The sequence below is a fragment of the Physeter macrocephalus genome, chromosome 7, assembly GCF_002837175.3.
Source record: "Physeter macrocephalus isolate SW-GA chromosome 7, ASM283717v5, whole genome shotgun sequence".
NCBI classification, from domain to species: Eukaryota; Metazoa; Chordata; class Mammalia; order Artiodactyla; family Physeteridae; genus Physeter; species Physeter macrocephalus.
This window is the reverse complement of record NC_041220.1, coordinates 87,169,475-87,185,129: the sequence shown is the minus strand read 5'-3', so window position 1 is coordinate 87,185,129 and position 15,655 is coordinate 87,169,475. Positions and strand designations below refer to the sequence as shown.

The 15,655-nt window shown below is 35.3% G+C and overlaps 1 protein-coding gene across 6 annotated transcripts in view; it reads left to right on the top strand.

Annotated features, from left to right (window-relative positions):
* PCDH7 (protocadherin 7) overlaps positions 1–15,655 on the top strand; it is a 451,994-nt gene that overhangs the window by 307,320 nt on the left and 129,019 nt on the right. The window lies entirely within an intron of this gene.

The following is a 15,655-nucleotide window of genomic DNA, read 5'->3' as shown; positions in this document are numbered from 1 at the left end:
AACCAATGATGCTTTATCAAGTTCTAAATGGCCTTATTTAATTGAATGTCTCTCATAATTGCAAAGGCCAATATGTCAGATGTCCTTACATATACTTCATTCATTTTGATCATTTCCTTCCTTGAGGCTAGTATTTATTTCTGTACTCAGAACTAACTTGAGAGACATAGAATAGTGGTAAGTTCTCATCTGATGGCAAATCTATTTGATTTAATTTGTGTGGTGAGTTTTTAAATTAACACTTTAATTTTTTTTACTTTAATTTTTTTAAAACTTCAGGGTTTTAATTCTGGTCCATGTTTTACATTTCAACAGTCAGTTTACATTTTAGAAGAATATTTCAAAGAAGAAGTGACACTACAATTACATGTTTATTTTGCCTTTTCTTCCAGGTTTTCTAACTATTAGGGTTGCACAGCACCTTGAAGGAAAGGAAAATAAGACGTTGTCTTTTTCTGCTTCTAGGCATTCTCCTTTCCTGATTTACTCTGATGCTTTGAGTTTCTTACTGCTTGCCTGATTAAAACTATCCCATCATGCCTGATGTGATAGGAAACACCACTTATTCTCTCATTAAAAAGCATTCAGATGAACTCCACTCCCCTCCCAGGTTTATTGAGGTATAATTAACAAATAAAATTGCAAGATATTTAAAGTGTTCCAATTATCATTTTTAAAGGTCCACATGCATAGGTAACTTGTGCCTTGGTTATATATTTTAACAATAATTAATATATTATAGTTGCATAGTATTTGCACTTTTCTGAACTTCAAGCAATCTTTGTGCAAATATTTGTTAGAACATGAATTCCATAAAGACAGGGGCCTCATCTTCCCCTTTCACATAATTATGTCTCTACTATTTAGTTCAAGATTCGTGCAGTAATGGGTACTCAATAAGTACGTTCTTGAATAGATGTATAAAATAAAGCTATTGCTAATTACTAAACATTATTAAATGACAGGTATAGGATAAGAACATCTCAGGAGTTTTGAAAACTGAGAGATTAATGGGAGATATTTCTTAACTATGGCTATACTCAGTCTCCAGACAAGAATGTGTATATTTATCAAGTCCAAAACTATGTTAATAATCATAGTATTACAATATTGGGTGAAATTTAGATATTAGATTTTAAATAAAGATTACATCTTACACAGGGATATAAATATTGATACTTTCTAATCCACGGTAATATAATTATTACTAGTCCTTAGGCTGGAGGCCAGTTAGAATCTTTCCATGTCAGTAGAATCCAAGACTAATTTGCTCTGATTAGCAGAGAATTACTTTGCAGACTTCCTCTTCATTTATGCAAGGACAGACCTGTTAATTCCAACCTAGTGAATTTATACGGGATGCCCACAAAAGTCGTCAGAAGCCTCAAGCTTTTACTACAAATAGTTGATTTTTCCATATGCCAGGTACTCAGTTTTTCAGAAGAAAGCATCCTGCTGGTGCTGTTAGAAAGAGAAGAAAAGAAAAGGTTAATTCCTTAAGTGAGGTTGCTGTTGCCACTCAACAAAGGAAATGCACTTAACTCAGTGCAGTGGAAGCGCTTCTTCCAAAGGATCCAGTAAGAACATAATATCGGAATGCTGTCCTAAGAGGGCTCCACAATGTAAAAGAACAAAATACCCTTGGAGAATAAAAGTACAAATGAGGAAAAAGACAGCTATGATGATATGGTATAATTGAACTGTAAACCAGAAACAGGAAAGTATGCTGTGGGTATGATTTGAAAGTGTATTTTTATTTTGCCACTTGAAAGGAGCTTATAGGTAGGTAAGCTAAAATGAGAATAGAATAACTTTGAGCATCACGTCACAGAGCATCAGGTCACGAGAGACAATTTAGTTATGGATAAGCATAACCCATCCCTTATAAGTAAGTCTCTGACAGCATGTGACTTACTTTAGAGATGAAGATTGTATAGACTGAAGTTAGAAGCAGCCAAGAATAGATATTCAAGAGAAATTCAGACCAGGAAGGATAGCTAGGAAAGCAACAAGCAAGAAATAAACTACGCTTTTTTTTCTTGCTAGTAACAGGTATAGGGCATAAATTGTTAATATTGATTGTTAATTACATTGCAAGTGACAGAAAACTTGACCCAAATTAGCTTTAATCACAGAGAAGTTCATCACCTTAGGTATCTGAAAAGCTTGGAATCTGACCTGGTTTGTTCAGGTGCTATTTGGTTGTAAATGATGTCTCTTAAATATGATCCATGCTTTATCATGGATGCCCTTGTTCGAGAGTTAATTAGCTTCATAGGCATTAATGACAATAATGTAATATGAAGAGACCTTACTGCAAGCTCCTCAGATTTTACTGAAATATTATTTATATTAAAGAGAAATGTGAAGTTTGCCTCTTGGCCTTGACATTTCTAAGAAGCATATTTTTGTAATTAAGTGATCTCTACTTCTATACTCAACTGGACAAAAAAAAGGTATAATTAAGTAAATAACATTTGTAAGGTGCTTTAGAACATATAGAACAGATTTATATGCTTTCCTTAATAACTCTGTTAATCCATTTTTTAAATCTACACTTTAGAGATTGAAAATTGGGCTGCATAAATTTTACAGGGTCACTTCACTGTCTTGCATTTATAGCCAGGTCTTCTGCCTTCACATCATCTGTTCTCTACTCCACTAATGTCTTTCCAGCTGGGTATTATTTATGAACAGCAGCTGAATCTTAGTCACTTAGTTCACGTAAGTATTTATCATTTTCTTTCATTGATTTCTACTGAATCTGCCTTGGAAACTCCAATTCTTTCTTCAAAATATTGCTCACATGCTACTTTCCACTAAAGGCCTTCTTGAATCCCTAAGCAAATATACATTATCTATCATAACAGCCCCATTGTACAAGCATCTGTTAGCACGTCTCACTCTATTATAATGATTTGTTTACACGACCGTCTCTCCAACTGAACTGTGAGTTTCTTGAAGACAGTCATCATGTCTCATGCATCTGTGTGTCCCCAGTTACCAGTGCTCCAAAAGCTTGGCACCTGAGAGTTAAGCAATCAATGTTTGATGAATGAATGAATGAACCATACATACTGAAAACACAGCAGCAGAGCTGTATGGATAGAGTGCTTTGCTGGAGCATATTGAAGTCAGAGATAAGGAATTTACAGCCATGGTATAATATCTCTGCAGTTTATATGTAGGGTTTTTTTTTTTTCATTTTTTATCTTATCGTTAAATTGCCAACCTAGAATTACAGTAGAGTTTGATTCAATTTCTTAATCTAGATATTAAAACACTTCAATAAGGCCCTTTGTTTTAACATTAATTCTTAACAAGTACAATAAAACAGCACTAACTCACATGTTTTCCATGGGTAGCAGCAGAACTTAAACCTTCACAGCATAAAAATAGCAACCTTGAGTTGACACTTCATCAGATATGCAATCTTCTGAAGAAAAACCTTACACTTTGTCTTAAACAGGAGCAGTCTTGATCTTTAAATCCAATGCGTGTGTGTGTGTGTGTGTGTGTGTGTGTGTGTGTGTGTGTGTGTGTGTGTGTGTGTAGGTGGGGGAAGTGGTTCATGATATTTCAATCATTTAATATATCTTTAGCAGAAAATAGATGACCACTAGTTCTGTGATGTTTATATTTGAATTTTATGACATTAATCTGCTTATCAGTGGCATTCTAATAAACTTTTTTTCTATGGTTTTAGAGAAAAAGACAGTTGTTAATTCGGCAAGTATCTAAGTGTTAAGGTTATTGCTTTATATACTAATAGAAGGCTAATGGAATTTTTTGTGTCTTGGTACTGAATATAACTGTCATTTTTCTGTATAAGATGTTCAATATGTGTAGGAGGGAATAGGTTCTCATGCCAGTAGCCTATCAACCTTGGTTTAACCAAGAGTGTTCTCCCTATATAATAACCTCAGGACCAATGTTTTGATTTTTTGTTAAACTGATATAGAATTCTCTTAGTACAATCTTAGGGGTAATATCACCCTCACCATTAAACATTTTAGAACTACACAAATGAATTTATCATTGTTATATTGAACATCAAGAACTTATAGACTCTTGGAGTTTACAGTGTGTCTGGAAATTGTTTTTTTTTTTAGTTTTATTGAGGAGTAGTAAGCAATAATGCAATGATTTCAATCCAAGGCCCATTTTGCGAAGAAAAGATTTAAAGTATATCTTTTCTTAAGGGACATTCAAGTCTCAGTTATGTAGTCTTTGCCCTCAAGTCCTCTTTAGGAAGCAAAAATATAATAAGTGACCAGGAATCAGAAAATCCTAACAAGTATGAGTGATTCTGAAAAATCTAGCTGCATATGAAATTATAAAAAGACCTTTGTCTCTGACACACTGTAAAAATTGTTGAATATGACTCTGATGATGCCAGCATCTGACCACATGAATTATCTTAGTAATCACTTGTGTTAGATGGAATTTCAGACTCATCAAAGGAAAAGAACAAGTGAAAACAATATCATCAAAACACATCCCTTTAGAATATAGATTTTAATATATATATTTTTTTACTTCATGATTTTTCTCCTCTTTCCCCTCTACCTTTATTTTCCTTTTTTTTAACATCTTTATTGGAATATAATTGCTTTAAATGGTGTGTTAGTTTCTGCTTTATAAAAAAGTGAATCAGCTATACATATAAATATATCCCCATATCTCCCCCCTCTTGCATCTCCCTCACATCCTCCCTATCCCATCCCTCTAGGTGGTCACAAAGCACCAAGCTGACCTCCCTGTGCTATGCGTCTACTTCCCACTAGCTATCTATTTTACATTTGGTAGTGTATATATGTCCATGCCACTCTCTCTTTGTCCCAGCTTACCATACCCCCTCCCCGTGTCCTCAAGTCCATTCTCTATGCCTGTGCCTGTCCTGCCCCTAGGTTCTTCAGAACCATTTGCTTTTTTTTTTTTTGGTTCCATATATATATGTGTTAGCATACAGTATTTGTTTTTCTCTTTCTGACTTACTTCCCTCTGTATGACAGGCTCTAGGTCCATCCACATCACTACAAATAACTCAATTTCGCTTCTTTTTATGGCTAATATTCTATTGTATATATGTGCCACGTCTTCTTTATCCATTCATCTGTTGATGGACACTTAGATTGCTCCCATGTCCTGCTATTGTAAATACTGCTGCAATGAACGCTGTGGTACATGACTCTATTTGAATTACGGTTTTCTCAGGGTATATACCCAGTAGTGGGATTGCTGGGTCATTTGGTAGTTCTATATTTAGTTTTTTAAGGAAACTCCATACTGTTCTCCATAGTGGCTGTATCATTTACATTCCCACCAAGAGTGCAAGAGGGTTCCCTTTTCTCCACACCCTCTCCAGCATTTATTATTTGTAGATTTTTTGATGATGGCCATTCTGACCGGTGTCTGGTGATACCTCATTGTAGTTTTGATTTGAATTTCTCTAATGATTAGAGATGTTGAGCATCCTTTCATGTGTTTGTTGGCAATCTGTATATCTTCTTTGGAGAAATGTGTGTTTAGGTCTTTGTCCGTTTTTGGATTGGGTTGTTAGGTCTTTAATCCATTTTGAGTTTATTTTTGTGTATCGTGTTAGGGAGTGTTCTAATTTCATTCTTTTACATGTAGCTGTCCAGTTTTCACAGCACCACTTATTGAAGAGTCTGTCTTTTCTCCATTGTATATTCTTGCCTCCTTTATCAAAAATAAGGTGACCATATGTGTGTGGATTTATCTCTGGGCTTTCTGTCCTGTTCCATTGATCTATATTTCTATTTTTGTGCTAGTATCATACTGTCTTGATTACTGTAGCTTTGTAGTGTAGTCTGAAGGCAGGGAGCCTGATTCCTCCAGCTCCATTTTTCTTTCTCAAGATTGCTTTGGCTATTTGGGGTCTTTTGTGTTTCCATACAAATTGTGAAATTTTTTGTTCTAGTTCTGTGAAAAATGCCACCGGTAGTTTGATAGGGATTCCGCTGAATCTGTAGATTGCTTTGGGTGGTATGGTCATTTTCACAATGTTGATTCTTCCAATCCAAGAACATGGTATATCTCTCCATCTATTTGTATCATCCTTAATTTCCTTCATCAGTGTCATTATTTTCTGCATACAGGTCTTTTGTCTCCTTAGGTAGGTTTATTCCTAGGTATTTTATTCTTTTTGTTGCAATGGTAAATGGGAGTGTTTCCTTAATTTCTCTTTCAGATTTTTCATCATTAGTGTATAAGAATACAAGATATTTCTGTGCATTCATTTTGTACCCTGCTACTTTACCAAATTCGTGGATTAGCTCTAGTAGTTTTCTGGTAGCATCTTTAGGGTTCTCCATGTATAGTATCATGTCATCTGCAAAAAAGTGACAGTTTTACTTCTTTTCCGTTTTAGGATTCCTTTTATTTCTTTTTCTTCTCTGACTGCTGTGGCTAAAACTTCCAAAACTATGTTGAATAATGATGGTGAGAGTGGGCAACGTTGTCTTCTTCCTGATCTTAGTGTAAATGATTTCAGTTTTTCACCATTGACAATGATGTTGGCTGTGGGTTTGTCGTATATGGACATTATTATGTTGAGGTAAGTTCCCCCTATGCCTACTTTCTGAAAGGTTTTTATCAGAAATGGATATTGAATTTTGTCTAAAGCTTTTTCTGCATCTATTGAGATGATTATATGATTTTTCTCCTTCAATTTGTTAATATGGTGTATCATATTGATTGATTTGTGTATATTGAAGAATACTTGCATTATGGGGATAAACCCCACTTGATCATAATGTATGATCCTTTTCTAATTCTATTGATTTGAGTCTTCTCCCTTTTTTCCTTGATGAGTCTGGCTAATGGCTTATCAATTTTGTTTATCTTCTCAAGGAACCAGCTTTTAGTTTTATTGATCTTTGCTATTGTTTCCTTCATTTCTTTTTCATTTACTTCTGATCTGATATTTATGATTTCTTTCCTTCTGCTAACTATGGATTTTTTTTGTTCTTGTTTCTCTAATTGATTTAGGTGTACAATTAGGTTGTTTATTTGCGATGTTTCTTGTTTCTCTAGGTAGGATTGTATTACTATAAGCCTCAGTCTTAGAACTGCTTTTGCTGCATCCCATAGGTTTTGGGTTGTCGTGTTTTCATTGTCATTTTTTTCTAGGTATTTTTTGATTTCCCTGTCGATTTCATCAGTAATCTCTTGGTTATTTAGTAGTGTATTGTTTAGCCTCCATGTATTTGTATTTTTTTACAGATTTTTTTCCTGTAATTGATATCTAGTCTCATAGCATTGTGGTCGGAAAAGATACTTTATATGATTTCAATTTTCTTAAATTTGCCAAGACTTTATTAGTGCCCCAAGATATGATCTATCCTGGAGAATGTTCCATGAGCACTTGAGAAGAAAGTGTATTCTGTTGTTTTTGGATGGAATGTCCTATAAATGTCAATTAAGTCCATCTTGTTTAATGTATCATTTAAAGCTGGCGTTTCCTTATTAATTTTCATTTGGATGATCTGTCCATTGGTGAAAGTGGGGTGTTAAAGTCCCCTACTATGATTGTGTTACTGTCGATTTCCCCTTTTATGGCTGTTAGCATTTGCCTTATGTATTGAAGTACTCCTCTGTTGGGTGCATAAATATTTACAATTGCTATATCTTCTTCTTGGATAGATCCCTTTATCATTATGTATGTCCTTCTTTGTCTCTTGTAATAATCTTTATTTTAAAGCCTATTTAGTCTAATATGAGAATTGCTACTCCAGCTTACTTTTGATTTCCATATGCATGGAATATCTGTTTCCATCCCTCACTTTCAGTCTGCATGTGTCCCTATGTCTGAAGTGGGTCTCTTGTAGGCAGCATATATACAGATCTTGTTTTGGTGTCCTTTCATCCAGTCTGTGTCTTGTGGTTGGAGCATTTAGTTTACATTTAAGATAGTTATCAATATGTACGTTCCTATTATCATTTTCTTAATTATTTTGGTTTATTATTGTAGGTCTTTTCCTTCTCTTGTGTTTCCTGCCTAGAGAAGTTCCTTTAGCATTTGTTTTAAAGCTGGTTTGGTGGTGATGAATTCTCTTAGCTTTTGCTTGTCTGTCAAGGTTTTAATTTCTCCATCAAAACTGAATGAGATCCTTGCTGGGGAGAGTAATCTTTTTGTAGTTTTTTCTCTTTCATCACTTTAATATATCCTGCCACTCCCTTCTGGCTTGCAGAGTTTCTCCTGAAAAATCAGCTGTTAACCTTATGGGGAGTCCCTTGTATGTTACTTGTTCTTTTTCCCTTGCTGCTTTTAATACTTGTTCTTTGTATTTAACTTTTGATAGTTTGATTAATATGTGTCTTGGCTTGTTTCTCCTTGAATTTATCCTGTATGGGACTCTCTGAGCTTCCTGGCTTTGATTGACTATTTCCTTTCCCATATTAGGGAAGTTTTCAACTATAATCTCTTCAAATATTTTCTCAGCCTTTCTTTTTCTCTTCTTCTTCTGGGACCCGTATAATTCGAATATTGGTGTGTTTAATGTTGTCCCAGAGGTCTCTGAGACTGTCCTCAATTCTTTTCATTCTTCTTTCTTTATTCTGCTCTGCAGTAGTTATTTCCACTATTTTATCTTCCAGGTCACTTATCTCTTCTTCTGTCTCAGTTATTCTGCTATTGATTCCTTCTAGAGAATTTTAAATTTCATTTATTGCGTTGTTCATCATTGTTTTATTGCTATTTAGTTCCTCTAGGTCCTTGTTAAACCTATCTTGTATTTTCTTCGTTCTATTTCCACGTTTTGGATCATCTTTACTATCATTGCTCTGAATTCCTTTTCAGGTAGACTGCGTATTTCTTCTTCATTTGTTAGGTCTGGTGGGTTTTTGCCTTGTTCCTTCATCTGCTGTGTGTTTCTCTTTCTTCTCATTTTGCTTAACTTACTGTGTATGGGGTCTCCTTTTTGCAGGCTGCAGGTTCGTAGTTTTTGTTGTTTGTGGTGTCTGCCCCCAGTGGGTAAGGTTTGTTCAGTGGGTTGTGTAGGCTTCCTGGTGGAGTGAACTGGTGCCTGTGTTCTGGTGGATCAGGCTGGATCTTGTCTTTGTGGTGGGCAGGACCCTGTCCAGTGGTGTGTTTTGGGGTGTCTGTTACCTTTTTATGATTTTAGGCAGCCTCTGTGCTAATGGGTGGGGTTGTGTTCCTGTCTTGCTAGTTGTTTGGCATAGGGTGTCCAGCACTATAGCTTGCTGATTTTTGAGTGGAGCTAGGTCTCAGCGTTGAGATGGAGATCTCTGGGAGAGCTTTCGCAGTTTGATATTACATGGAGCCGGGAGGTCTCTGATGGACCAATTCCTGATGTCGGCTCTCCCACCTTAGAAGCACAGGCCTGACACCCGGCTGGAGCACGAACACCCTGCCAGCCACATGGCTCAGAAGAAAAGGGAGAAAAAAAGAAAGAAAGAAAAAATAAAATAAAGTTATTAAAATAAAAAATTTAAAAAATTATTAAAAATTAAAAAGTAATAAAAAAAAACAAAGAAAGAAGAGAGCAACCAAACCAAAAAACAAATCCACAAGTGATAAAAAGAGCTAAAAACTATAGCTCCTCCTCCTGGGAGGAGCCTCGATAGTGCCCAGTGCTTGCACACAGGCTTCTTGGTGGCTGCAGCAGCAGCCTTAGCGTTTTATGCCCGTCTCTGGTGTCCGCATTGATAGCTGCGACTCGCGCCTGTCTCTGGAGCTCATTTAGGTTGTGCTCTGAACCCCCTGTCCTCGAGCACCCTGAAACAATGGTCTCTTGCCTCTTAGGCAGGTCCAGACTTTTTCCTGGACTCTCTCCCAGGTAGCTGTGGTGCTCAGCCCCCTTCAGCCTGTGTTCACACAGCCAAACCCAGTCCTCTCCCTGGGATCCGAGCTCCAAAGCCACAGCCTCAGCTCCGAGCCCCCACCCGCCCCGGCGTGTGAGCAGACAAGCCTCTCGGGCTTGTGAGTGCTGGTCAGCACAGATCCTCTGTGTGGGAATCTCTCTGCTTTGCCCTCTGCACCCCTCTTGCTGTGCTCTCTTCTGTGGCTCTGAATCTTCACCCCCGCCCATCCTCCATTTCTGCCAGTGAAGGGGCTTCCTAGCGTGTGGAAACTTTTCCTCCTTCACAGCTCCCTCTCAGAGGTGCAGGTCCCATCCCTGTTCTTTTGTCTTGCTTTTTCGTTTTTCTTTTGCCCTACCCAGGTACGTGGGGAGTTTCTTGCCTCTTGGGAAGTCTGAGGTCTTCTGCTAGCATTCAGTGGGTGTTCTATAGGAGTTGTTCCACATGCAGATGTATTTTTTATGTATTTGTGGGGAGGAAGGTGATCTCCATGTCTTACTCCTCTGCCATCTTGAAGGTCTCTCTCATTTTTCCTTTTAAGTAGTTAAATGTTATGTTGTGACTGCTATTGCTCCTTCAGGAATTGAATTACATTTTTACCAGAGCTTTGATGGCTTTTTTGAGAAATCATTTTCCAGATCTCTCTCTTTGCAATAGTTAGGATACCTTTTCTGTTGGCAATATATGTTTTTGTTTTTATAGATGCTAAAAAGTGGATACGACTTATAAAAACAAAAAGTGAAGCTATATATTTCCTTTTATTCTCATCCCCCTCAGGGTTCACCTGTACTCTCTGAGTCACCCCAGCTGGTCTCTCTACTCCGTGTCTTCTCATTTCCACAGTTCAGCATACCTATCACCAGGCTAATCCTGTGTAAACACCATTTTCATAATGTTACCCCCCTCATTCAAAGTTCTTCACCCACTGGTCCAACCCAAAATTCTAATCTCATTACTTCATCATTCAGACTTTTTTCAAACTATCTTTCCAAACTTTACATCCTGTCCCCCAAACATAACTTAATTTTCTCTTGCTTCTCTTCATTTGTCCCTGCTGTTTCCTCAACCTACATCATCCTTCTCACAAGGCCACTAACTTGGTTCCTTTTCACATGTCAAAACTCAGTTTGATTTCTTAATCTTCTGGTGAGTCTTCCCTGCTCTTCTCCTGTTACTGTATTCTCTTTTTTACTCTAACTTTATATGACACTCAGGATTTAACACTGATTTACTATTTTGTCACCTACAAACTATTATTGTCCCATATCCTGTCATGGATGCATGCTCTGTCCCTACAGCTACATTTTACTTTCTAGGAGCTGGTAGATACATTTTATAATTCTTCTGATTTCCCCCCATGCCATTAAACAAAATATGTTTTAGAAATAATAGGTTATTCAACTAAAACTTACTGGTTATTTGAAATTATTTTCAGCAGTAATGATAATAAAATACTCACCTGGAACAGATGAAACTCTTGGAACCCAGAACAGCTTTTGATTAAACCGTCAAAGCAGAATTTCCTGAGCGCAACATGTAAAATCAGAATAGCTAGAACATATTTCACATCTGTAATAAGTATTGGAGATTATTAACATGTCCAAGTTAATGTGTCCAAAGAGACTTGATGATTATTAATCTTACAGCTGGAGTTACAACCAGCAAGGAGATACAGACTGACCTTTACAATAGGTAGGAATTTGCAAGAGTGAGAGATATCGCTAGTTTAAACCACACCAACTTTGTAAGGAACTGTCTTGAGTTATTATATATAGGTCCAGTGCTTCTAATGTATTTTAAAATTCTTTCAATACCTACATTCTGTATAAGGAGATAAGTAATTGAAAAATTTAGCTTGCCTGACTTAAAGGAAGTAATGTGCATGCCATTAGATCAGCAAGATTAAAGATTCTGGTTCTTCCTCATGGTGACATTACATGGGAAAGGCAGAATGGTTAAAACTATCAGATGTCCATCTGGTCTATGTCCTTAGTGCCTTTTTGTTGATTCCGATTAGGCTAATATAATTGCAGATTTCTCTTTAGAACTGCAGTTTATTTTAATTTTTCCCTGTAATGTTTGTTATTTAATGTTTTGCTCTTTTTTTGTTCTTGTTGTTGATGTGGAGTAAGTGTAGGGTATTTATCAAATATTTGGATCAACCTGCCGTAATTTTAGTCCCATCCCATTTCATGTTATTTTCTAACTGCTGTCAATGTCTTATTTTGGCTTTCTTTTAAAAATATTATTGTATGGCATTATCTCTACATGTTTTGTCCCTAGACATTACAGGAACATCTGAAAAACAAAGCATTTATGTTTGATGGTAACAAGTATGGATGTGACATGGAAACCCACTTGTTTTTAACTTTACAGCTACCTTTACTCCTTTCTTCCTTAATTTTTTTTTTTTTTTTTTTTGGTCACTCCCTGTGGCTTGTGGGATCCTAGTTCCCCAACCAGGGACTGAACCCGGGCCTTCAGCAGTGAAAATGTGGAGTATCAACCACTGGACAGCCAGGGAATTCCCTGCTCCTTTTCTCCTTAACTGATATTTTTATTTCTTCTTTTATGTGATTCATCTTCAAGTGAAATATTATGTTTTTATACCTTCCTCCAATGAAAATGAAAAAGGGTAGCTATGTTTTAAGAGATTATATTTTTAAGTTTATAAAGCATTTTCTTTGTTAAGTTTTTAAATGGCAGAGAAATTTAGTAGATCCTAACTGGCATAATAAATTTAAAATTTACAAATTTTAAGATCTCTCATGTAGTAGCTGAATATATTGGGTCTACAAAAGCTTTGGGTGATAAAGGTTTTGAAAATCTAATAGTGGACTTTAATGACTTTGGGTAGTAGCAGGCTTTTACAAACTTCAAGTGACAATGATTTCATTTACCTCAGTAAACATCTGGCATCATAATAAGTTCTTGAGTTGAGCCTTATAATATAAAATATAATTTAAATGTTATCTTCTTTAAGTACTTTCAAAAAAGATACCTCCACATCTTTTTAAAAGAAGAAACACTAGATCAGTGATTGGCACATCTTTATAATGTAATTCTCAAATTTTATAACTAAGTCACCTGTAGTTAGCAATGTTTTTTCTTTGAGACTAAGAATGCATCCTAAAAGTGGAGTAAGAAAATAATGAGAGTCAAAAGGATGTGTTTAATAAATTGATTGCAAATTTCACATTATATTTAAGGTATCTGAATCTGAGATAAAGAGAACATCCAATGCTTGCTTTGTATCTTGCTTATTAAGGAATGTTAGATGTTCACCTAATTGTTAATGTCATTGATCACTAGGACTCTAGTTGGAGACACTTACCCACCTGGACATAGCTGTGTTCCAGTGTAAAAAGGAGAAATGTATTTTATGCAAACAGATTCCAGATGCCACTTTCATCTTTATAAACATTGGGTGTTTATATTTTCTCTCTATGACATTTTCTTAAGTTTTCATCCAGTAATCAAACATCCAAATGAGACAAATTTTATACATATGTATGTTTGTCGATGACTATTCCAATTTCTTTATTTACATATTAAGAATTTGCTTATTTTTAGAAAATGTCAGTGTTTAGAAAAATGTTGTTATTTAACAATAAATTTGGTATTTGGTTAAGTCAGTTCATAAAAGCACACTCAAATGTGCTTTAATTTAAAATATTTGTAAACATGTGAGAGTTTTTCTTTCTTACTCATGGATTTTGCCGATAAAACATTTTGACTTTCATAAGTAGAAAGCTTAGTCATGTTACCTTGTTCTCCTGCACCCACCAGAAATTGACATTATTTTTCTGATTCTACTTAAATAGTTATCTTATCTCCAGTTTTCTTCAAAATAAAATCATCATGGAAAATAGAAAAATCAGAGCTTGGTCTTAAGTACAGTCTTTTAAATAGAATAAATATTTTCACTTTTCACAGTAGTGATTCAGAGAGAACAACCCAGGCATTCAGCAATTAATTATACTAATTTCTATACATAAACATATATTAGCTTGTCTGTATCAGTGATTAGAGAAGCAAATAGAACATTGCTGTATGTGTCTGTGAGCTAGTTGGGCTCTAATGATACACCTGGTAATGAAGATCACATGCCAGTTAGCACTATAGGAATCTGATGCTGTTACTGGATTCAACAGCCAAAGTAGCACCATGCGCTCTATGAAAGTGGATAAGGGCAATGATTTTAAAAATACATAATTTAAAAATATTACTTGATTAAAAAAAATTCCTATCTGGAAAAGTCACATTTGTAAATGTATTTGTATATATAAATATAAAGAAATATATATATATGTATACACACACACACACACACTAAGTGCCTTAAGAAAGTATGATAGGAGTTCAAAAAGAGATATTTACTAGATATTCACAGGGGATTCTTAAGATTTAACTATCTAATTAAGTTGAAATGAACTTTGACAACTGAAAGCAATGAGATTCTGAACAAGAATCTGCTATGCAACAAGAATTTGCAGAACTGAAATATTTTTATTTAGGAGCACTGGGAGAAATTTTGTCTTGCTATAACAAAGACACACACACACACACACACACACACACACGCACACACACAGAAACTAAAAGCAAAAGTAGACAACTTCCACCAGTTAATTCCAAACCAGACATATATCTGTGCAAAGAAATAAGGTGACACACATTTTCACTTAAAGAGTTATTACTGTATTCTTTCCCTTATTTCATTCTGTTTAATAAAGTATTCGCAATAGTCAGTTTCTTTGGAATTCATCTTATATATCACTGATGGTTTTGTAAGCAATATTAACTGATTTTTAAATATTCTTTACATATGCTAATCTGTCAAAGCAAATTTTAACCAAAAACTTATAAACCTAACAAATAGATGGTAATCATCTAGTTAGGCAGAGTGCATTTACCTGAGATGTAAATGCTATATATGACATTTACTTATAAAGATGACTTTCTAAATTTTTATTACTTTTATTTTAATGTGCTTCCTGAGGACAATAAATATAATTTGATAAGTGATTTAATTAAGGAGGTAAAAGACCTTCTTACAATCTAGGTAATATTTTTGGAAATTACTGAATGAAAAAGTTAATCGCCTGGCAGTCTTTCACGCCAACTGTACTGTCAATCCAGCGGCAAACTTAATAAATAGTCTCTTGTATAGACAAATATGCTTCGGATAATAATAGAGTCTTTGAGTAGGGTATTATAGTCATTCAAGAGGGAAACAATAGAATAAGCAGAGCCAAGTTGAAGAATCAACAGAGGCAGTGATGCACAGAATTGTGAAACTATTTACAAGCTGACACTCACTGCCACATGTTACTGACTGCAGATCTAAAACCTATTGTTCCATTCTCATGTGGCAAAAACACAGGCCCTAGTGCAAGACTCAATAGAAATTGAAGCAACTTTCCCCCTTATACAGAGAAGTGCAATGATTCATCAACATTTCAAGTTTCTTCCTTAGAATTTACTTTTGAAAATGGTGATACTTGTCTTGACTTTGTCTATTATATACCATTATTCCTTAACATCATGTTCATATTTGCTTGCTTTAAAATTTTTTTTAGAAGTCTATGACTATTTATATTTGAATTAACTTAAAATAATAATGAATAATGAAGCAAATCTTCATTTTGAGAAGAAATATTCCATGAGTTCTTGATGACGAGTAGCATCTATATTACTTTCATAATTTCTTAAACATTTTTTTTTTTTTTTTTTTTTTTTTTTTTTTTTTTGTGGTATGTGGGCCTCCCTCTGCTGTGGCCTCTCCCGTTGCGGAGCACAGGCTCCA